Below are 23142 nucleotides of genomic sequence, written 5' to 3' on the forward strand. Positions count from 1 at the left end.
TAACTGCATTCATAAATGTAAAGAAATAAACACAACATTTCGAAAAGTAAATAAAATAAATTACAACAAATGCACAAAACTTCGTTTATGCTTCTGCGATTTCTTTGACAATTTGGTGAAAGAAATAAATGCAAATTAGCATATAAATGCTATTTCAGCACACACATTTCTATGTCTATCTAATGCCATTAAATTTAATTCGGCAACGCAGTCAGGCGCACGCGAGGCTGCCAAACAAATTGTAATGCACAAATTCAAATGGAAATTGATTTGATTTTCATATTCTGCCAACAAAATACAATCAAAAAATAAAGACCAAAATGAAATATTTACAATTTAATTAAAGTGCAAAAGCTGCCCAAAAAACATGATGGACATGAATATGTCCCTCACCGTGGCACACGCTGCGTATGAGCAATGCGATGCGAGAGGCTCTGCCTCTCTTTTCAGATTAAAAATATATAAATGCCATGGAGTTGTCACTGGACGACTGGACACTGGACTCCGGACACATTGGGCCATTTGCCATTTGACATTTCCCAACAGCCATAGGTCATAGGTCACCTCGACCTTTCCGGCTTATGACTTATGCAGGGGACCATAAAGCCAGAAAAACTTCAACAAACTCGAGTCCGGCACTCTAATAGAGCTGCACTTGGCTGCAACTGTGACTCGAAAGTTCTTCACAAAGGCGAAAGAGTTGCCCAAGAATTGGAGGGGAATTTTTATGACTCACAGCATCCTCGATCAATCGTTAACTGAGCAAAGCCTTGAAGGCTTAATTTTATTAAAATTAATTTATTTATATTTTTTTACAGGCTTAAAAACTTAGTTTAAGTATTTTTATACAAGTTTTCCTTTATTCGTTCTTAAAGATAATAACTTAATTATTTTCTAGAGCGGAAAATCGGTTTTATATGGTTTGAGGAAAGTTTTCCTAAGGATGAAAAATGCCAATTTTTTCGACAAATTACTACGTTAAAAAATATCATAACTAAGCCAATAATTAATTAATTTTAATTCGGAAAGCAGCCCTATGCTAGTTTTTAGTAGCCCAATAAATCTGCGTACTTCATTTAAAATGTGAATTTTTGGCCGATTTTTGTATATTTTAACGATAACAAAAAATTGAAAATTTTAAAAAATTTAGTTTTCTTACAGAAATGTCTAGAAAGATTCGCCTGTTAATGCTGATCAAGAATATATATGATTTGTTGGGTCGGAAATGATTCCTTTGCTTTCTTTTAAGCTTCTGAATAAAATTAGAATACCCTGGAAAGTGTTTAAAATAAAACCCTGAGATTTAGATATTATCTAAATTTGTAAAATTTTTCTAAATATATAATAGGAATATATACATATATATACTTTATATCAAGTTGACTTCAGAACACATTTAATTTTCTTAAAATATATATTATATAGCAAACAGAATTTTTGAGGTATTTTTTGTAAAACTGCGGACCTTTTCCCATTTTTCTCTGGGGCGAAAATTGTTTTTTTTTTCGCATTCCTTGAATTTTTTCTTATTTTTCCTTGGTTTTCTTGCCTCCTTCCAGCTTTTCCTTGGCCCAGCCAATTGGTCAGTCACGTTTGCAAATTAAAATTTCAAAACATTCGCATCCCAAATTCCTTAGCCTCTAATGCAGCTCTCTCTACTTTTTGGCTTTTCTTTGAGGGTTTTTCTTTTGGGTTTTCCTTTCTTTTTTTTTCGTTGAAATTAGTCAGGCAAAAGGTTAAAAAGTCAAGCCGCCTGATGAGGGATTTTGTGGAGTCGAATTTTCATCATTTTGGTGTCTCATAAAGCATTAACACGTTCCTTTGGCTGCGCGTTTTTCCTGCCTCGTCCTGTGTTTTCCGCTTTTCCGTTCTAATTCGCTAGGAAGTTGGTGCGTTTCGCGCCCCGCAGCGCATAAATTAATAAAGTGTGTAATTACAAAGTTCATAAACTTTACAAACGCTCATCTGCCATACATGACCACCAGCAACACGAGCGAGCGAGCAACTCGTTTCGTTGTCCTTTTGTTTTTTTGCTGGGTCCTTGCCAAGGAGTTGCGACATTATGGCGACAATAACTTGAATTGTCAGGGGAAAATAAAAACATATATATATATATATATTATTTGATGCTATTTTATATATTTTTTTTGGTTAGTAATTATAAAGTAGATTAGTTTTTTGTTATAGGAAGCAAAGACAATGTTATGAGATTGCCTTTACTATAAAAGGTTGAAACAAACTAAAAGCCGGACTTGTTTTCTTGAATACTAATACAAAAGTATTATACATAAAATATATAATTTAAAAATACTAAATATATTAATTGTTTTATTTCATTTCTATATCTTAGTTAGTTCTAAGTGTTTAGTACTATTTTATACGGTATTCTATCTTTAAAATATAACAATAAATGTAATCCTAATTAAAGCAAATATAGATTTATATATATTTCTAGATTTAATGAATTTTTTATATTTAAAAATATTAATTAATATTAAAAGTCTTAGCTTATATCATATTTATAATTCAAATTAGGGCATCTTTCGGGTCGCTGAATTTGTGTTTCTCCGCCAAAATGTTTAACCGAAAATTTCCTTTTGTGTCTGCTTTGGCACTCAATTATTTCATTTGGTTACACCCATTTACACCTAGCACCCACCTTCCCCCTCCCCCTTTCCCCCCTGAAATCCTCCTCCTCCTCCTCCCCCGAATGCCTTTCAAGCTCTCAGCCTTTTTGAAGCTCCTCTTCGGGTCTAAAGGTGCGAATTGTTCGCCATTCTGCATATTTTATGAGCTAATTAACTGACACACGGCTACTAGGTGTTGGTCCATTTGGGGAGGAAAATGGTGAAAATTCTGCCACCCCCTTGTGGCTCTTCTTGTTCTTCTCCGCCAGCTGGTTTAGATTCGGGTAAATAATAGTCATAAAGTTTTGTATTTTGTTATTGTTCGTGTGGTTTCTGTGGTGTTGGCCAAAACATTTCTGCAAATATGTACATACATATTCCAGGCAGTGGTACAGTGGAATGGAGCAGGTTCTTTGGGTTCTGTAAATAAAATTAATTTATAAATATAAATGAAATATATATATAATATTACTAATCGAAGACGAACGAGCCTCTCCTTTCAAATATTTAAAACTTGCACTTGGTACCTTCCACCATAAACGCCACCTCTTTACGGACCTATGCAAATACATATGTAATATAATTAATTTTATTTAATATAATTTATATGTATACAGTATATTTAACATTATTAGAATTCCACATGTATGTTTTTGAATTATTGTTTTTTGCATTATTCCTCCGCATCTCTGCGCAAGCGCGCCATTTTTCTTGTTAATTTTCACACACACATAGTAATTGTCGCCATATTTTAAATCTTTTTTAATTATTTATCTCTTGGCAAAGCCTCCATGATGTTTTCAATAGTTGTAGCTTCCTTTATTTCTAAGGTTTATATAGCAGTGAAATTTAAACAAAAAGAATTGATGCCAAACTTCTAAATTTAAAAAGAGGTTCCTAGAAATTATCGTCGTTATCTTTTGTTTTTGTTTACCAAACAGTGTTGTTAAATGCAGCAGAAATGCCTAGTGATGAACAAAATTAAGATATTTAATTGAAAATATTAAAAAAATATAAGTAATAGCCTCGTTTACACATATTTTCATACAGCTTTACTGAAAAGCATTTAATATTGTCAATAAACAATAAGAATTAGGAAAGAGTTAGACGAGGGACTTACCCTAACATTGATCGATATATTTCGGTATTTTTGTGATGACTTAATATTTATTATATAGAAAAATATTTACTAAATATATTATTTATTGTAGATATGTTTATAAAGCTTGTGCACACCACACCTTCACATTAACTAATAGGTGTTTAAACGATATTTTCCATAGCATACTTTTGTGGCGACTTTTTGAATATTTCCTGGAAATTTTACCAAAAAGCGTGGAAAAGAAAAGATATATATATGTAGGGGGTGGAAGAAAGCGAAGAAAGTCGCATCAGAAACAAGTGACATGACTTTGCTGCTGAACCGTGTTCATCTTTCTTCATTTTCCCCCCCCCCCCCCCCCTTAGCAGCTGACTCGTCTTTTCGCTCTCACACCCACTACACCCACAGCCCAATTTCAGCCCACTTTCACCGCTTTTTCATCTCAACCTCATCACCTCCCCCCTTTTGGGGGTTCGCTCGTTATGCGCGTGCATGTAAAACATTTCCGTGTTTCCGCTACAAAAACTTTTTTTTGGCTTTTGCTTTTGTTCAGGAAAAAAAAAATATAAACAAAAACAAAAATAACTCCACCCACACGAACACCCTATATTTTTGTTGGGATACTTTAGCTAATGAGCTCCAAATTTCACAGGTTATATTTAATTAAATTTATTAAGTGAGATTGTAGAATTCACTAATTATGTTTTAGATATAGCAGATATAGATTATTAATTTGAAATTAATTTAAATTAACTATATAGATATTTATTCATAAATGTTAAGTAGTATTTAGTGTGAACATTTATATTTAAGTGTGCAGTTGATATACTTATAGTTTTAGTTTTAGTTATCGATTACACATTAAATATCGTAACAAGGCGCAGCCAACTTAACTCGTTTAAAAGGAAAAATAATAAACATACGCTTTTCAGAAATTATAAATCTTTTAAAATATAGACCATCATTTACAGATATATAATTCAAATTAAGAATATCAAGAGTTAAGGCTACAAAGAAGACAAATTCCTTGAAAACTTATTGGCAAAAATGCCAGAGTAGCGCCAAATATGATGACAAAATTAACAGTTTTGCATTTGTTTATGTTTACTAATAATCAACAAAATAAAGGTAGAGTAAGTAACTTCTTGTATTTAGACTATTCGGAACGTGATTCTTAGTAACTTAAATCTTTTTCCAATAGGATCTTCTTAATATTTTATTAATTTTCGAGTAAGTTTGGCTTTTTGAAACTTTATTTGTTTACATTTTATCGATTGGCGTTGCCACCATTTTGTGGCGTGTATTTATTTTATCAGTTTAATTGCTATTACTATTAGTATTATAAATAGTACTAGTAATATTAGTATTAATATATTAATTGATAAATTAGGCGGTTTTTAATAAGGTATAATTATATTTATTATTACATTATATATATTTAATTTTATATAAATATTTTTAAAAATATTTGTTTCCCCATTAGCTTCTTTCTCAAAAACTTTCTACAATTTTCCAAGTAATTTCTCAATGCATTCATTTATATTATTATATTTTATATATTAATTTATATATGTTTAATGATATTTATTTCCTCCAACTTTCTACAATTTTCCAAGTAATTTCTCAAGGCAATTATTTTCCACAAATTGAATTTTCCGGCTTTCCACCTCTTCTGTTTATCCTCCATCACTCTCCTAATGGCTTCTCTCTCCGGTTGTACTGCATTCAGTTTTCGTTTTCGACTTGAAGAATTTTATTAAATTTTTTTTCTACATTATTTTTTTGTTTTTGTTTTTGTTCATTCGGATTTGTGTTGCGTTTGTGCGTGGCCCAAATGTTACTTGCTGTTGTTATTATGGCTTTTGGCACAGCATCTGATAAACAGGCGGGGGAAAAAGTGTATAAGAAGGGGAGGAAGTGCCGAGAAGCTTAGCAAAACATCGTAAATTTGTGTATAATTTGGGGTTTTTTTCTTTGCCAAACAACAGCAGCAGCAGCAGCAGTGGCAACAACAAAAACAAGGCACCTAGAAAACACACCCTACACACACCCTACACACCCTCCCTCTCAGGCATTGTTTTGTGGGCAAATATGTAATTTAAATTAATTTTTGTTTTTTAAGCTTTTCATAGACGATGTCTGCTGTTAATAAAATGTTTTCCACCCCTCCAGCTGCTCTGTATCCTTCGTGCACTGCACCTGCTGCCCACCCCATATATTTTTCACCCACTTTTCCCCGCCTCATCCCCTCCCCCTTTCCGCCCCATCACCCAGTTTGACTCAAACTTTCTTCATATAAAGTTTTTGGCAAAGTAAGCAGAAGATGCCAGCTTCTTCAGCTTTTACTCAGCTCTTTCTCTCATCCTTTTGATGAAATTTTTGTAAGTTAAGCATCCTTTCTCCTTGATGCGTATATATATATATATATATATGTGTGTGTGTGTGTGTGTCAGTGTGTGAGTGTGCAATGTGGGCGTGGCCAGTCTGGCAATTGTATAATTTTCATAAATTACGCTCCATTAATTTCTGACGCACCACGCCTCTTTCTCCCTCTCTATCTCTCTCTCTCTCTCTCTCTCTCTCTCGCCAGCTAATGCAAACACTTAAAGGGTTTTTTTTTTTGGCAGCAGAAGGACTCGCAGGACTCTACAAAATGCTAACCAATCTGCATAAAATTTCTTGGCAAATACGTGAAATCGAATGGAAAATTTGTTAAGTCGCAAATCGTTTTGGTAAGTATTTACTTTTGCTAATTCCATGGAGTTAAAGTTATTGATCAATTTAAGAATAATTTATTATATATTATAGATTGGAAATTTTAGAATAGATAATGATCAAAGATTAAAAATTGGGAAAGTTCAATTTATTGATGAAAATATCGTAAAAGGCTAAGGTTAGGTTTTGTTTTCGTCTGTTTCAAAAAAAGAGAATAAGAATAATTTAGTGCTTAAATTCAGATTGATTAACAATTTTAAGTAATATAATTTATCGATTAAAAATAAGCTTATTCGCCTCTATATTATTAAGGAAAAATATCGACAAGATCTTACGAACAGTTCAGTTGTTTTAATTAATTTCAATATCCTGGCTTCTTGAATTATTTAATCTTTAATTTCAGATATTAAGGAATAATTCATTAATTATGAGATGATAGGTTAATGATCTTAATAAGTATATTTTATCATATAAAAATTAGTGCATTTAATATAAGCAATTTTTTATTAAGAAAAATATCTTTAAACCCTCAGGAAAAGTTCAGTTTCAGTAAGTTTGACTATAATAAGGTTTATATTGAATCAAAGAATTCCTTTGTGATTCTAGGTTTATGAGCCATGAATTACATTTAAAATATAGTGTAAATATATATATTTTTTTTAGTTATTTATTAATAATTATCTCTTAGCATCCACTGTGCGCTTGTCGGTGGTCGGTGGCTGCATTTAAAGCCTTAATAAGGGCGCGCAACATTTTTCTCTGCGGATTAAGTTCGCAGCAAACAGAGACGCTGACTTCGATGTCAACGTTGGCAGCGCAATCAAAATTATAAATTACATATTAAGCTCCCCCAGCTTGTCCTTCCTCAGCATCATCATCATCATCATCGTCAACGTTATCATTACCATCATCATCATCATCATCCCCTGTTGGCCCCATTATCAGCGTCATTTGGAACACTTAAACTCTTGCATTAATATCGGTTGGCCAAGGCAAAGGCGGAGGATGAGGGGGAAATTGCAGTGACCAGTTAATTTGGCTCATTTATTTCACTTGGCTTTTTTTGGATGGGTGGAGAGGGGGATGCCCAGTGAAGGGTTGGATAATTATTCTCTTGGTTAGGGGAATACTATATACATATATACAAATATATATACATCTAGAGAGTGCAAGGGGAGAGTTGTCTAAAGATGAGGTAAATCCAAGCACTAGAAGGTTTTTTAGAACCAGTTTAATATAATATTAAAATTTATGTAGATCGTTCCTATAGTAGGTATGTAGGTAGGTATTTATATATATAGTCCACCGATTCCTCCTCCTAACTCCTTAGTTTCATTCAAATAGCTTGCTCTTGTTCCAAAACAAATCTTGCACATCTGTGCATATGATTCCCAACTTGTTCTAACATCCCCGGAACGAAGTGACTGCTGCCAGCCACGTATCAGATATGTGTTGTGTTACAAAAGTTGCAAGTCATTGTTTTTTAGTGTTCAAAGTTAGTAACTGATCATAGATACTTACTGCTTATAGATACTTACTGATCATACTTAATTACTGGTCATAGATACTTACTGCTTATAGATTCTTACTGTTCAGAGTTACTTACTGGTCATAGATACTTACTGATCATAGTTAATTATTGTTCATAGATACTTACTGCTCATAGCTTCTAACTGCTCAAAGTTAATTAATGGTCATAGGTTATTACTGATCAAAGTTCTATAAATCGTCCGATGGTTCCTATGGCAGCTATATATGTATGGATATATATAGTCAACCGATTCGCCATGCTCCGACTTATGTACTAGTAAAATTGTATAAAAGAATAACTCCTTAGTTTCATTCAAATAGCTTGCTCTTGTTCCAAAACAAATCTCGTACATCTGTTCTTATGATTCCCAACTTGTTCTAACATCCCCGGAACGAAGTGACTGCTGCCAGCCACGTATCAGATATGTGTTGTGTTACAAAAGTTGCAAGTCATTGTTTACTAGTGTTCAAAGTTAGTAACTGATCATAGATACTTACTGGTGACAGGTACTTAATTATCATACTTACTTACTTTACTGGTCATAGATACTTACTGCTTATAGATTCTTACTGTTCAGAGTTACTTATCGGTCATAGATACTTACTGATCATAGTTATTTAATGTTCATAGATACTTAGTGCTCATAGCTTCTTACTGCTCAAAGTTAATTACGGGTCATAGTTAATTACTGATCGTAGTTCTATAAATCGTCCGATTGTTCCTATGTCAGCTATATATACGTATATATATATAGTCCACCGATTTGTCATGCTCCAATTTATATACTAGTAAAATTATATAGAAGAATAACTCCATAGTTTCATTCAAATAGCTTAAACTTGTTCCAAAACAAATCTCGCACATCTGTGCATATGATTCCCAACTTGTTCTAACATCCCCGGAACGAAGTGACTGCTGCCAGCCACGTATCAGATATGTGTTGTGTTACAAAAGTTGCAAGTCATTGTTTACTAGTGTTCAAAGTTAGTAACTGATCATAGATACTTACTGGTGACAGATACTTAATTATCATACTTACTTACTTTACTGGTCATAGATACTTACTGCTTATAGATTCTTACTGTTCAGAGTTACTTATCGGTCATAGATACTTACTGATAATAGTTATTTAATGTTCATAGATACTTACTGCTCATAGCTTCTTACTGCTCAAAGTTAATTACGGGTCATAGTTAATTACTGATCGTAGTTCTATAAATCGTCCGATTGTTCCTATGTCAGCTATATATACGTATATATATATAGTCCACCGATTTGTCATGCTCCAATTTATATACTAGTAAAATTATATAGAAGAATAACTCCATAGTTTCATTCAAATAGCTTAAACTTGTTCCAAAACAAATCTCGCACATCTGTGCATATGATTCCCAACTTGTTCTAACATCCCCGGAACGAAGTGCTTGCTGCCAGCCAAGTCTTAGATATGTGTTGTGTTACAAAAGTTGCAAGTCATTGTTTACTAGTGTTCAAAGTTGGTAACTGATCATAGATACTTACTGCTTATAGATTCTTACTGTTCAGAGTTACTTACTGGTCATAGATACTTACTGATCATAGTTAATTAATGTTCATAGATACTTACTGCTCATAGCTTCTAACTGCTAAAAGTTAATTACTGGTTATAGGTTATTACTGATCAAAATTCTATAAATCGTCCGATTGTTCCTATGGCACATATATATATATATGTATATATATAGTCCACCGATTTGTCATGCTCCAATTTATATACTAGTAAAATTATATAGAAGAATAACTCCATAGTTTCATTCAAATAGCTTAAACTTGTTCCAAAACAAATCTCGCACATCTGTGCATATGATTCCCAACTTGTTCTAACATCCCCGGAACGAAGTGCTTGCTGCCAGCCAAGTCTTAGATATGTGTTGTGTTACAAAAGTTGCAAGTCATTGTTTACTAGTGTTCAAAGTTGGTAACTGATCATAGATACTTACTGGTTATAGATTCTTACCGTTCAGAGTTACTTACTGGTCATTGATACTTACTGATCATAGTTAATTATTGTTCATAGATACTTACTGCTCATAGCTTCTAACTGCTAAAAGTTAATTAATGGTCATAGGTTATTACTGATCAAAGTTCTATAAATCGTCCGATTGTTCCTATGGCAGCTATATATGTATGGATATATATAGTCAACCGATTCGCCATGCTCCGACTTATGTACTAGTAAAATTGTATAAAAGAATAACTCCTTAGTTTCATTCAAATAGCTTGCTCTTGTTCCAAAACAAATCTCGCACATCTGTGCATATGATTCCCAACTTGTTCTAACATCCCCGGAACGAAGTGCTTGCTGCCAGCCAAGTCTTAGATATGTGTTGTTACAAAAGTTGCAAGTCATTGTTTATTAGTGTTAAAAGTTAGTAACTGATCATAGATACTTACTGGTTATAGATACTTACTGATCATAGTTAATTATTGTTCATAGATACTTACTGCTCATAGCTTCTAACTGCTCAAAGTTAATTAATGGTCATAGGTTATTACTGATCAAAGTTCTATAAATCGTCCGATGGTTCCTATGGCAGCTATATATGTATGGATATATATAGTCAACCGATTCGCCATGCTCCGACTTATGTACTAGTAAAATTGTATAAAAGAATAACTCCTTAGTTTCATTCAAATAGCTTGCTCTTGTTCCAAAACAAATCTCGCACATCTGTGCATATGATTCCCAACTTGTTCTAACATCCCCGGAACGAAGTGCTTGCTGCCAGCCAAGTCTTAGATATGTGTTGTGTTACAAAAGTTGCAAGTCATTGTTTATTAGTGTTAAAAGTTAGTAACTGATCATAGATACTTACTGGTTATAGATACTTACTGATCATAGTTAATAAATGTTCTTAGATACTTAATGATTATAGTTACTTTCTGGTCATAGATACTTACTTAGGATACCCTGCAAGGTTACCTAGTTTACACCATTTGATAAGGATATACACTGCGCGTCATCAGATTAGCGCCCCCTGCTTAAATTTAATGAATTTTCACTTAATGCTTAACAACTAGTAGTGTTTTATGTTTTATCTTATTATTTACTTATTTTCTAATCAAATTAATAGTGGGTGGTCCCGCCCCCATTTTCCAGGACCTCACAGATCCTGCTGGGAAGTGACTCGTACAATTTATCAACGTATTGTAATGATATTGAAGACCAAGCTTCTTTAATCCCGTCGATGAGCTCCAATTTTGTACTATACTGCTTTCCAGACTCGTATACTTTTCTCGAGAGCCATCCCCACACGTTCTCTATTATATTTAAGTCCGGAGAGTACGGCGGCCACTCCAGGACATCAACGTTTTGGTCCTGTATCCACGATTTTACAGATCGGGCAGTATGGATTGGAGCGTTATCGTGTTGAAAACGCCATTTAAGATTTCCAAAACAATTTTGGAAATGTGGGAAAGCCGTTTTTAAAAGATTATTATACGCCACGGCGTTCATTTTTGGGGTGAGAAATTGTAACTCATAGGTGCCATAATAGGATATGGCTCCCCATACCATTACGCCACCCACCCGGCTATGTAAACGATCTAAAATATGCTCTTCTTTACGCATGTCATGGAAATAATAATTATAGCCGTCAGGGCCTTCTAAATTAAATTTTTTTTCATCGGAAAAGACTACAAAGCGCCACTCCTTCGACCATGTCATATGCGAGCGAGCAAAATTTAGGCGCATTTCCTTTCGTAACTTATTTAGCTGTGGTTTTTTTTTTAGTTTTAGTCTTTTCAAGTGTTCTGCTTTTTTTATGACTCGTAATACCGTGGACTTGCTAGCTTCCACACCGCTTTTTTCTTTAATTTTGGTAGAAGAGTCGTGTGAATTAGACGCATGTCTAACTATAGACCGAATGTCTGCTTCGGAAAGAACTCTGTTGTTACCGCCTTTCATATTTTTACCATAGCCTTGTTTATTTTTAAGAAAACTGGCTATAGTTTTTCGATGCCTTCCCATTTTTTTAGCAATTTTATGTAAAGATAAGCCACTTTCACTAAAGGCTTCGATCTTAGATTTTTCTTCTAAAGATAGGACAGTTCCCTTACCCATTTTGATTCTCAGTTTATAAACAATTATTCAATTAATCAGCACAAAAAATTTCACAACTGTACGCCAAAAATTACGCGAGATAACTAAATTTGAATTTACAGGCGCTAATCTGATGACGCAAAATCAGTGCAAGCTTTTGCAGCGAAAGTAAAACAAAAGAAGAAAAAATAGTTAACGGAATCTCTCACCTAACGGTATTTCTCTCAGAGAGCAACAATTTGTGCATTTTAAAAGCAACAACAAAAATTTTGAAGTTGCGTGCAATAGAAACAGAGATAGATGCAATAAAGTAAAACCAAAAGGGGGGCGCTAATCTGATGACGCGCAGTGTATAGGATATCATACACAATTTATTTTATGTATCTATATATATATAATCCTTTTACCAAGGTAAATATCAAGCATCACACATAATAATTTTAATAAGTGTTCATAAAATCCAGAAATTAAGGTTTTTTGTCCTGTTTACAACTTTTTAAATACTTATACCTGCAAGATATTTAAATCTAAGGAAAACTCTTCCAATCAAGACTGAATTTTCTTTAAAATTATTATCTTTATTATCATTATCCATTACCCAGTAAAAAATTCAATTAACGCCTTTGGTGAACCGACTTAGGCTTTGTTAAAATCAGAATTCCGTGTTATTCCCTCAAAAACCAGAGCCAGAATAAATGGCAACGTAAAAAAGGAAATTAAATAAATCGATAAAGTGACAGGGTAAATCGAATTAAAATTAACATTTTCGACCGTTGGAAAAATGCACATGTAAAGTGGTGCGAAGTTCGCCTCTCAATAAACTTCATTAAACCGATTTCGGGTTTTGGTTACAATTCGAATAGTTTTCAGGGTAGGACCAAATGGGGTTAACCAGCATTTAAATATATGTACAAATTCGAATTGAAAATAGAGTGTCACTAGTATGTGTGTGTGTGTGTGTGTGTGTGTGCTTAGTCTAATTGAAAAGGACGACCGCAGCAGGATCGAGGAGTATGTAGAAGGAGAGCGATGGCTGCCATGGGCCATTTGATTTCATTTATTAATAATACCAACCACAATTCCATGTTTTCACGTTTCATTCCATGCCATTTCATTTCAATCCATTCCATTCCGTCTCAGCCCCTTTACGATATATATCCTTTATATCCTTTGTGTCCTTGTCATGTCGCTGGGCATTATTATTACGGATTTAACAGTAGAGCAAAATCGCTGAACAATGCTTGCCACTAAATATTAAATATTTATTGCCCCCTCCTCCATCCTTGATCCGTCGTTGTCAGGCCGCATTACTATATATTATATATATATATTTTATATTGAGTATAATATTTTATTTTTGCAATTGCAATTGCTGGTCCAGTGCAGGCGAAATGTCAATTTTTATTAATTAAAATTGCCGCAAACGGAAACTGACAACTGAAAGGCGGTTGCGCAAAATTTTTCCTCATCGAACCCTTTATTTTCATCCGTATTCCATCGTCCTTCGTCCATCGTCCTTTTTTTTTTGCTTACCATCCTCATGTGTGTTGGCAAATTGTTCAATTTAATATGCAGCAAATGAATAAAATCAAAATCGAATTGCATTTGCGTCACATGCGGCAATAATCTCACTGCCCGGCCTTGGCTTGCCCCGGTTCTCCATAAACAGCCCCGAGAGTTAAGGCTAATTATGGCACATCAACTGGCAAATTCCGACGTCCTGATATATATCATATGTGTACATATCACATATATATACAGATATATATATCAATCAATTACGTGTGTGTGAGTGGGTGTGTGTGTGAAAAAAAAGGAGCGGAAGACGTACGACGGAGTGCAGGTCCTGGACCCAATCTGCGGCAAGCTGGCAATCATAAAAGCCACTCGATCGTGCAATGAATAATTTCCGCTTTAATAAATTTTACAGCGCAAGATGCTATTTGCAATGTGATTTCACTGCCAGAAAAAAAATCATATATATTCCTATATATATATATGTATATTATTGAACATATATCCTTAAATATATATCTATTTATATCCTTGCATGTCTAAGGCTGATTGGAGTTATTTCTTGCTGCTTGAGTGACTTTATTTCTCATTACTTTGATTTACAACTTAAATAGATAGAGATACTTGGGAGAAGTTTGATTTTTAATCTTCAATTTACAGTTTCAGTTTAAAATATTGTAGTATTATTTTTAATAATAATAAATTATAGTATAAAGTATATTATTTATTAATTTTATATACTATTTTTCTCAGGAATTTATATATTTTGCTACACATAAACGTTAAGAGTAACTCCTAAAATTTTAAAATAAATATTATACGTATACAAAATTATATTTCAACTAAACATTTATTATATATAAATAATCTTTCTTAAATATAACCAATCTTATGTTTCAAACTCTAATTAATTTTAAAGTTAGTAAAAAGAGTTCTCTTTCGGAAATTTATAATTTATTAGAAGTATACCTTTTAAGAAGCTTTTAAAATATAGAAAAAGGTACTTGTATCATATATTCCAATAATAATTTAATTAAATATATATAATCTGCTAAAAATACAGCTATATATAAATATACAGCTATTTTTTAAAGAGTCTTAAAAATATGCAACACTCAGTAAAATAAAAATCAGAACCCCTTCAAAGCGACCTGAACCTAGATTTCCTTTATGTTTATTTATGTAAAGTTTCATGTATGTATATGTGAATCCTTGAGGGACGGGGAGGGAGGACCCATGCAAGTCCTTCAATATTTATGGCAAGCACTTGAGCCATTTTCATAGCACGATTTTCCGCTTTTCCCCAACACCAGTTGACAATTGTCGGATGATTGGGCCAAGAGAGAAAAAGAGGAAATCAGAGAAAACAATCCTTGAAAATAAATTTAATTTCAAGTTAAAGTAAATACAGAATTTTCCCAAAAATTTTCAATAATTTTCATTGGAAATTTAAACCTCTATTTTCCGTTTCCCCCCAAAATACTTTCGGCCTTTTCCCCCCACCAAACTAATGGCCCTTTAATATTGACTGACAGTCTCAGCCACTGATGATGGGAAATGCCAACAGCTGCAATTTGCACGGCGGCTGTGTGCACTGAGAAAAATGATTAATAACCTAAAGATAATAATTTATAAATAATTTATATATGTACTTAGAAACGGGTTTTTAATAAGAAGAAATATGGCTTTAAATTCATTATTAAACCCCTTCATTTATTATTTGAATTTTCTACTCATCACAAATTATACGAAAATATTCGTTAGGCTTGATTTATTTTAATAATTATCCCTATTATTTATTTAGTATTTTTCACATGTTGTGTGATGTAAAGAAACCCCAATTTCTCTCAGTGTTAGTGTGTGTGTACGACTCAAATGACAAGGCAGGCGACGGAGGAAGGACAATCGATGGCGCGAGGGGGCAATCCCAGAGTTGGCACTGGAATTTTTGGTAACTACATGCTCGAAACCAATCAAAGCGGCGAAATGGAACCCCTTACACTGGCATTTCAATGAAGACCAAAAGCGAAAAACGCAAAATAAAAAAATAGAAAAGAAAAGAGGAAGGAAATCTGGGAAATGAATAACGCAAGACGACGACGACGATGGGGACAACGCATGACTGAAACCGAATATGTAATAAAATGCGCCAAAAAGAGAGCAGCCCCCAAATTGTGGGATAAGAAAATAAATACGGGCGGGCCAAGGATACGGGTGCACTGGGAAAAATAATAATACTATAATACATTGTTTGAAATTGAAGTTGAATTATAGGTTCGTATCCGGAAATCCGTTAAAAACTAAGCTTATCATACTTGCATTCCTTATATCGATATCTATGAACATTTTTTCGAAAAATCAAAATTTAAAAAACTCATAACTCCGCCAAAAAAGCATTAATTTCAATTCGGAAAGTGGTCCTATGCTAGTTTTTATTAGGTTAATAAATCTGCATACTCCATTTAAAATGTGAATTTTTGGCCGATTTTTGCTAATTTTCCTTTCCTTTTTTTAAAAAAATGGGAAATTTTTGAAAAAAAATTTTCTTGGCCGGAGATAGCTAGAAAGATTCCCCTGTTGATGCTGATCAAGAATATATATAATTTATAGGAACGAAAATGACTCCTTCACATAGTTTTAAGCTTCTGACTAAAATTAGAATACCCGAAATTAAGGTATTAATTAAACTAAAAGAATTATTTATTTCTTTCACTGTTTCTTTGATTTCAAATAGCTTTCAAAGCAGATAGTTTATTATAAGACTTCTTTGTCTTTGAAATATAATAATAGCTTTTTTTTAAATAAAATATAAGCTAGGGAATATATTGACTTATGTCTTGGCTATTCAATAGTTTTCTAGGCCTCTTCCTATTCAGATAAAAATATATATAACAGTCTTCATAAGATATATAAAAGTAAAAGCTTTATTTAAATACATTAAATTTTGTTTAAGTATATATTATTTACCAGTTAAGTTAGTTTCCATTTCGTATACCTATTTTTTATTTATTTTGTCTGACTTTTTGTTTTTATAAAACTGAAATTCCTTCAACCTGCTGTTTCATAGATATACCTTCTTAAGCTTATTTATTTAATATTTAATCTTTGCCAGAATCAATTCCAAACTTGTTAGCCTTCTTACTGCCTCTCTTTTCCTGACCAAAACTATGATGATGATGATGATATGACAAATCCCAGAGCAGGCCCAGCTAAAAAAAAAAATAACTTGGTATCTTGGGGCCAAGTGTTGCCATCCAATTTGAAGCACATGCCCGAAAAGGGCCCAAAGGGGTTTAGGCCAAAGAGAAACTTTAGCTGGAAATGGAGACGGAGACGGCGATAGAGACTGAGACTGAGACTGAGATGTAGATGGAGTTGTGAAGTGAAACGCTGGAGTTTAGGGGCCAAAGGAGCCGGTGTCGAGGACCGTCGCCCACTTGTGTAAATTGTAGCCAATCATGATTTAATAGATAAAAAACTGAAAGAGTTCAAGTGGATAAAGCATAAAGCGTCATGCACACACAAAGAGGAGGGTGTACATACATACGTATGTCCTGGCATATCCTGGATCCTGTGTCCTTCGCCTGGGGTGGCTGGTTACATGCAAACCATTTTAAGGACTCCCCCAGGATCGATCTTAGCTAAAGCTTGGGCTAATAGTGGCCACCGCAAAGGCGAGCGGGGAAAAATGCCAATGGGGAAAACTGGCGAAGGCAACTTCTGTCCTAAGATATATTGAAACAAGACGGGGAGAGGCATAAAAAAATAATATATATATATATATAAAGGAAGCTGGGAAAATAAAGCAAGGCACGGGAGAGGGTGTGAGGGTGAGGGTGGGAAAATCTGGCTGAAACTCAAGTGGAGTCTTCAAGTTCCTAGTTGGCTCTGACTCCCGGGCTCCTTGAAACTGATGCCTGTCGATGACGGAAATTGATAAACGCGCAAAGGGGGAAATGTTGTTGCTCATGGCGCAATCAGAAATCTGCCCAGGGAACTCTCTATCCAACCCGGAATCCGGTAACCAACCTTCATCCCCTCCCAAAAAATCAAAATCGAAATCAAAAATTGAGCAGCTTTTGATGACAGCTCAAGTGGCAGAGCAATGGGGTTAGGCTTTTAGCTATCGATTACATAGGTCTCAAAAAGGGGGTTTCCCCTATCAAATTTTTGTAGCTGTAAGAGCACATTCTCTATTTTTTGTGCCTAAAAGAAGATTCTTCAAATTAAATCCGAAATTAAGAAAAATACTATTGATTAACATGACTAAAAATATATAAAATATAAACCTCTCTCTATTTTTTGTGCCTAAAAGAAGATTCTTCAAATTAAACCCGAAATTAAGAAAAATACTATTGATTAACATGACTAAAAATATATAAAATATAAACCTCTTTTGGTAGGAATAAAAATATGTGTTAATTCCCCATAAAAGAAGCTATTTAAAAGCCTAAAAAAAATCTATAAAATATGTTTATATACCTCTCTTTCCTCCTTAACCCGTAATTATTTAAAGTTAAGTAATTTAAGAGCCCCCTCTGCCTAATGGGTTAATGCTATGACCCCAGGCGCAGGCATCAAGGAAGCATGAATTAATCAAATTGCAAAGTGCGGCCGGTCGGCAAGAAAAGAAAAGCAAAAAAAAAAAATATATATATAACTAACGAAAGAAAAGAGCTCACAAACGATTAGCAGGAGGTTGGGAAATTTCCGCCCCCTTCGAAGCTTGGAGAAAATGAGAAGGCGAAGCCAGGCAGAGGCATCAGCTATGCGCTAATGAGCGACAGACAACAAGGCATTCAAACCAAGGAAACTTAATCCACAAAATAGTGTGTGTGTGTGTGTGTGTGGAAGGAAGACAAGAGCCAAGACAGGCCGGGGAAAATGCAAAAGAAAAGCCAAGGAAAACAGAGCCAGAGCAAACTCAACAAGGAGTTTATTAAACAAAAAGGTTATTAAGATAAATACAATATTTAATTGGTCTAGATGAGGAGCTTTGAGGAGCTTGAAGGAGCCTCCCAGCTGGTAGTTCTTTAATAAACTGTGCGATTTTTTTTATATATATAAAACAGATGCCAAGGAGGCTAAAGATTTGGCTTCTGAATAAAGATGGACTTCCCAGGACAGTGCCAGACATGCCAGAAGTGCTTCAAAGACCAGGCTACCAGGCGCAAAACTTCAACATCAACTTCAACTTCAGTTTCAGTTTCGGCTTTGGCTTTGGCTTTGGCTTTGGCTAAAAACTTCAGTCTGCATATTTCTGCACTCTGCCACTTTACTGTTTTCCTATTTTACTTTTTCCTTCTCTCTTAACCTTTTCCTTTTTTTGGTTTTCTTTTTTTTTAACAAGAAGAAAAAAAGAGGAGAAAAGAATTGAAACATTTGCATGCCAGCTTGTTTTTCTTTTATACCCTTTAATTGGGGTATCCTGCAATTGGCTCCGGGGGAAAGCAATCTTGTTCCCAGGTTAGCCCATTTAATTGCCGCTTTGTCTATGACACTACACTAACCGCAGTAAAATGGTCCATTAAATAGTTTAATCAGTATACACATTAACATTAGGGAATACGTAATTGTTGTAGAAGAAGTTTGAAGAGTTATTGAGGCATTTTTAATTGGAAATATTGCTTACTTATTAATGCTAGTATATTATTTATTAATTATTGAATATAGAAAAAAATCCAGAATATAATGTATAATAGAAAATGGTATAGAAAATAGTATGAAATGTTTAATTAAAATAAAATAGAATAAAGAATATTATGTAGAATAGAATATAAAATAGAATATAGACTATAATGTAGAATAAAATATAGTTTTACTTATTATTCATTCATTTATTTATTACAAATTTTAAAATGCTTATTTTGCATTTAAATTTTCTGCTAAAAAAGTACAAATAATTACTACTTTTATCAAAGTAATTGTTTAGAAAAAATGAAGTTACGTTTCTTTAACAAAGCTTATTTACCAATAAGATTAGTTGTATAATTTACAATAGGTTTTTTGGGAACTTTTTTAATATTTTAATAATTATATCAAATATATTTCATATAGAATTTTCAGTATTTATTTAATTAACACACTTTCCTGGTAAAAATGTTATTTTATTATTAATGGTCTTCTTAATTTAATGCTCTGATTTTGAAGCGGATTGAAACAAGTACATAAATAAGTATATATATATATATAAATATTATACTTTTTAGTATATAAATGTTTTGTTTTTTGGCTTTTTTTTAATGTCCTCAAAAAGGATATTTATTTTCATACCCATTTCTTTAAGTTCCCCAAGTGTATTCACCAAGTGTATTAAAATCCTCTACTATGTAAATTTAAGCTAACATTTTGCTTTGTATTTTTGCTCTTGTAGTTTTTGTGATTTGTGTGGCTTTCAAATTGCAAAATTCGCCGAGGCTGACATTTTGTTGAACAACAACAGCAGCAGCAGCAGGAATATCAACAGGAGCAGGACCAGGACTAGGACCAGGACCTGGTCTTTGAGCATGGAGCATCAGCAGGATGCAGCAGCAGCAACAGGGAGTCGCCATAGAAAAACATGGTTAAAAAAAATAAGCCCGGCTCACGCGGGGTTATGGAAATGGATCCCATGGCCAAGGGACGGGGACGGGAAGAGTCCTTATGCTGCCCGGACCAGGGTCTATTGTTGGGGACGTGGCCTACATCAACATCTCCATAGCTCAATCCACATTCAAGCACATCACTGGCAAGGAAAATAATAGAGAGTACTGTGTAATACCCAGTAATATGTTCAATCAAAAGCATATCTGCTTAGAAGGTTGGTAAGTAGTTTTTGATAATTATTAGTACATTAATTGTATAACTTTTTTATTGGTATATCTCATGTATTATATACCAATAATTACAGGTTGTTTATATACATTTTAAAAGTTATTATAGACATTAAAAGAAAGTTATTTTAGTTTAAAGAAATATAAATTTTGAACTTGAGTTACTTTAGACTCTTGCTTAATTTCAAAGATGTAAATACTTAAAGGAGTAGAGTGCTTAAAACAATTGAAAAATGTATACTTTATAATATATAACCAAAAAAAAAATACCCTATTTGAAACAGGATTGCCTAAGAGCCCATCCTTAGGGTATCCCTTGTATCCCTTGACATATGGCTATATTTCCCTTTTTTGCTTAGAAATTCTCTCAGTGCAGGGACCTGTCATCCTGGCAACCAGTTGCTAAACCCACTGCCACCCACTTTCAGGGTTGTTATTGTCAACTCTCCCCCCACCCAATGGGCATTGACACCTACAATTCGCTCCCCTTGCCACCCCCAATTGCATTGGCAATTGCACTGCCTTGTTGGAGGGGGATGGGGGTTTGGTTCTATTGGTGTTACTGCCGTTGTCGCATAATTTAAGCCCGTCGTAGTGCAGGTGTCATACCCGGGATCTCAATCCCAATCCCAGTATCCCAACATCCGGATGCCAAAGTTGCCTTGGTGATTGCCATAAAGCAACTGTCATGCCATACCGATTGTGTCTGGAAATAGATGCAAGAAATGCTTTGTTATATAACAAGAAATAAAAATATATAAAAAAGAGAAGTATAAATTGTACAAGGAAATGTTAAACATGCTTTAAACTTTAATCCGTTGTTGAAGAAAAACGCATTGAAAAACTATGAATTTAAATAAATGCATACAGCTCTATCATATCCTTGTTACCAATTCATTTTGAAATGTATTGCAAATGCAAATGAAATACAAATTAAATAAATATATATGTATATGCACTACTTTACCTTTGTATTTATGTATATATATATTCATTGTTATATATACATACGTTCCCTCGTTAGTTCTACTTTTCTTCAACATCTTTCCCTCCTTTCTCCTCTCTTTTTTTGGCTTTGGCAAATCCAATTTGCTGGCATTTTTCACAATTGCACCGCAGAATTCTTTCCGTCGCACAAATAGAGCAGCGAAAATCCCACCAGCAAGAGAAAAACGAGGGAGAAAAATCGGAAAAACCAAAACCAGATCGTTACCCCCGCCGCTAAAGAGAATCCCCCCCAAAAAAACCCCTTTTTGCCAAAGCCATCGCCCAGGTAAATTGGCCGCAGGCAGCGAGGCAAATATTGATATGCATATAACCTGGAACACAGGTATATATAATATATATGAATATATATATTTTTACTATATATGTGTATATAGTATTTGTGGGCTCACACATATTTCATATATATGTATCAAGGCTATGGACGTAAAGGTACAATAGGAGCTAGGAATTTATATATTTAGGGGAAAGGTATTATATGATAAATATCACTTTTAATACATTGAAACACATTAAAAATATAATAAAGTTTAATGTATTGAAAGTAGGTAATTTATGATAAATATCACTTCATATTAAAAATATAATAAAGCTTAATGTATTGAAATTAGAAATATAGAAAAGTATAGATTTTCATGTTTAAATATCTGTAATAAATATATAACTAAATAATTAATAGATAGCTCCTTTATTTGTTTTTATTTAATCCAAGCATTCATGGTTTAAGCCAAGTTTAGGCCTTATTTTTGATATATCTAAAAGATTATTGATTAAATAACACATAAATTGTAAAAGACAAACTTCTTGTATATTAAATTTTAACAATAAATATCGATATACCAAAAGTATATTGATAAAAAGTCAGCAGAGAATATACCTCGCGAGTTACTTTTATAATTTTTCAAGGCAGCTTAGCTGGAATTCCATTTTGAAAACAAATAAAACAGATAAATAAAATTTATCGAGTATAAAATAAATATTTAAATGTCTTATTAAATTTTGTAAATATTTATTCACTAAGAATACCTAACTAAATGCTCTCTACTGTGGCCGTGTGGCTGCATCCTCACATATAGAATTGATTAAACAAATATTTGCATTCATCCTTCCCCTCTCCCCCCTTCGTTGATCCTTTCAATTTTTTGTCCCCTATTCATTTTTTTTTGGTGTAGAGTTCATGTTTTGAGTTGTTGTTGTATTGTCGTGTGACAAATCCTTGCAATTACCGTAATGCCAGCGGCCTTGAATCGAAGGACCTTCGTGTAAGGCTGCATATGTATATATATGTCGATATTTACATGACGAACATATGTCCTGCACTGGGTGGATCCTGGGTCACTTTTGGTCATTTTGATGGCAATTGTGCCTTGTGTGTTGTTTGGTCATTTTATATATGGAATTATTATTTGCTTGGGCTTTAGGCCTTGGGCTGTGTGCTGTAATTTTAACTTGCCCCTTTGCCAAATGAAATATACAAAATGTTAGTTAAGGGAAATATATATTTTTCAACTTTATAATAATCACCCTTCTTCTATTCCTCCCCCAATAAGAAAGAAATAACCATAAATAAGGGAAAGGCTGTCCCGTCCTGTCCTGTCCTGTCCTGGCTGTGCATTGTTCATTTGTTGCTCCTCGCAAAGATTAATTGCACTCGCAGGCTGGCTGTTTCCTGAAGGAGAGGTGGACAGGAGCCCCCGGGATGCTGCCAATGGATCCCCAGGCTACCCGGGCAAAACCAAAAGTTCGGGAAATGG

The 23142-nt window shown here is 33.7% G+C and overlaps 1 pseudogene across 5 annotated transcripts in view; it reads left to right on the plus strand.

The window, feature by feature from the left end:
- Nucleotides 1-23142, plus strand: part of LOC110180465 (CTD nuclear envelope phosphatase 1 homolog pseudogene) — a 100454-nt pseudogene that overhangs the window by 33395 nt on the left and 43917 nt on the right. For 2 of the 5 annotated variants that reach the window (XR_015272258.1, XR_015272261.1), the window contains exons 1-3: nt 4656-4862; nt 6320-6461; nt 19945-20374. The product of XR_015272258.1 is annotated as a CTD nuclear envelope phosphatase 1 homolog pseudogene, transcript variant X1 (transcript). Of the gene's footprint in view, nt 1-4655; nt 4863-6319; nt 6462-19944; nt 20375-23142 lie in introns of those variants that run through there. The other 3 variants (XR_015272259.1, XR_015272262.1, XR_015272260.1) reach the window with 3 other exon arrangements.

Source organism: Drosophila serrata, unplaced genomic scaffold (genome assembly GCF_035046125.1).
Source record: "Drosophila serrata isolate PLE 108 unplaced genomic scaffold, ASM3504612v1 contig_276, whole genome shotgun sequence".
Classification (NCBI taxonomy): Eukaryota; Metazoa; Arthropoda; class Insecta; order Diptera; family Drosophilidae; genus Drosophila; species Drosophila serrata.